Source organism: Palaemon carinicauda, chromosome 23 (genome assembly GCF_036898095.1).
Source record: "Palaemon carinicauda isolate YSFRI2023 chromosome 23, ASM3689809v2, whole genome shotgun sequence".
Lineage (NCBI taxonomy): Eukaryota > Metazoa > Arthropoda > Malacostraca > Decapoda > Palaemonidae > Palaemon > Palaemon carinicauda.
Genome location: NC_090747.1, coordinates 1,260,021 through 1,262,786, shown reverse-complemented (window position 1 = coordinate 1,262,786; position 2,766 = coordinate 1,260,021).

The window sequence follows — 2,766 nt, the reverse complement described above, 5'->3', positions numbered from 1 at the left end:
TTGAAACACGTGAATAAACTTCCACAATGAGATACTCTTTGACGAGTAACTTTTTTTCTTGTAAGAATTCGAGTGATACTAAATTTTTCTATGAGCAAGGGAGGCATTATTGCTCTTTCAATTTGCTGAATCTACTGAATTAATGTAAACCTCCACTGTGATAGAAAGATACTGTCACCTATACGACTTAAGGCACGTCACCTATAAAGAGTCCGATGATCTCACACAACAATTTATAACAGTTATGACGGTCTTAAAAAAGGCAGTGGTCTCACTGTATAAAACTAGCATATAATGTACATCTATGTATTTTCTATGCGATGCTTGGGATACTACTCCATCCGCCATGCACCTCACTCCCGGAGGAGTTGTGCACATGCCTTTCTAGTATATATTTTATATGGAGGGCACTCTATCCGAGATAAGACATATAATATAAAATTTATATAAATGAAACTTACCCAAAAATATAGACATCTTACACCCAATAGAAAAGGAAATATTGAATGTAAAATGTACACAATGAATAAAAAATAATTCGACTCATTTCTTCTTATGACCTTTGTAATTGTAATATAGAATACCAAAAAAGAAAAAAAAATCATATCAACAACGGTATCATAAAAACTCATCAAAAATTTCCCTCTGATTACGAGCAATACTGGCCTGAACTTGCGGGTTACAAGTAAGAATATGCATTCCTACATCCCTCAATTTTACCTATCTTGGTGTACGGCATAATTTCGCACCACAAACCACCATCATGGGTTTGCCATTTTCAAAATCACTAGTATACTTGCATTTGTAACTATCGATCGGTGGTCACTAGCCGTTTTCCGAGAAAATCATTCAGCTTCCATGCCTTTCTCTTATTATAACTCTAATTAGGTTTAAGATATTCAAATCTTCCTATTCTATAGCACTGCCTCACCCTTAGGCTGACCTTTAATCCCGTCGCCTGACGAATCACACCTGACCTCATTAACACATCTCTTTTTTTTACTGTACCACGCTCACTCATCAGTACATGAAATGTTTAACTAGACACAGTAAAACACTTTACTTCACTACCTTAATCATACACGGAAGAACACATCATTATCCTGAAGTTTATCTAGAACATTCAAATGAAGATATTCCTTCTCATCAACTCTGGGAATGTTGCGTTTGCAGGGAAATAAGGGGACCCTCTGACTGACACTTTCAAAAACTACCTCTTCCGGAACCAAATGTATGTGTGCTTGATGTTCAGACACTGCCCCACTAATAATGTTTTCTATCACTACTGTGTTAGATTTAAAATACACAGGACCACACACAAATAATTTTAGTAGTTCATCTTTAAACCGTCTGACATACTCTGAGTTCCGTTTTTCTTTAGCTCTTTTCAAAAACCTTTCAGTGGTGCTTATTACTCTCCTTCAGAGATTTAGTAAATAAACTTGGTATTCCTCATTTGAATAATTTGTCAAGAATTCCAAATTTATCAGGGCAGTGTACGGTAACACGGGATCCTGTTCATACACTAGAAATAAAGGCAAGACTCTTAACAAGGACTATATGCAACGTTCAGGGCTAGATGAGCCGTAGGGAGCAAGGCTTGCAAGTGACGAGGATCATTGGCCACTAAGTAACATGAAATTCACACCACTTCCTTATATAAGATTCCAATAAGCCATCAGCTGAAGGTCTATATCCAGTTACCGAAGAGTTTTTTTTTTTTTTTTTTTTTTTTTTTTTTTTTTTTTTTTTTTTTTTTTTAAGTCGGCTACAAATTTCACTGCTTTATTTATAAAATCGAGACCGTTATCATTTATCAAAATTTTCGGGTGAACATACCTAGTTATGAAAGCGCAGAGCGCAATGAATAATGAATTTTCTGATCCATCCATCATTGTGTATGTATGAGTGTAACAAGAAGATGCATCCACAATTACACATATATGAATTTGTGTGATACCAGTAGGAAATGATCCTACCACATCCATGTACACCCTATGACTTTTAGCAGGAGTCACACGGTTTCCGGTAAAAAGTTTATGTTCCTTGAAACAGTTACAAGCATGACAAAATTTTATTTACTTTTCTATAGATTTTTTTTTATTCCTAACCAAAAGTATTATCATGCTCTACTCAATATTCTATCAATCCCCTAATGCCCTGCTTACGAACTTGCGTGTACATTATCTTATCACTCTCTATAAAAAAAAAAAAAACCTACGAGGCACATACAGATAGGATGGGTAACTGTTTGACTCTTCTAATCACAGCTTTCTGTCCCAACTGCTTAGGTCAATGTGCCTCTCCATCACCAGGGCACTCATTCTGAACATACCCGGCCTTGCCCTGTGTCACCCACATACATTCATATCGACCATTCCTCCCCCTACCCCACCCTATTCCTCTCTCTCTCTCTCTCTCTCTCTCTCTCTCTCTCTCTCTCTCTCTCTCTCTCTCTCTCTCTCTCTCACTAACATTATCTCTCGTGCAGTTCTCATTTCCCGATTGCTCCTTACCTGAATACATATACGTTTTCTATTTTGATTGGGTAATTCAGCAAATTGAGGTTTGTTCCTTACTGATCTTTTGTTGCATAGTAGTTACTCATATTACTGCAACTCTACTGTAGAGATGGTATCGGCTACTTTATTAGCTTTACCTTCTATTTGGGTAAACAAATTTATATTAAACTCCAGCAATCTTTCAATCTACCTCACTTGTCTGGATGGCAAGTTTCCTTTGTAAAATAAATCACTTAATGTTCGA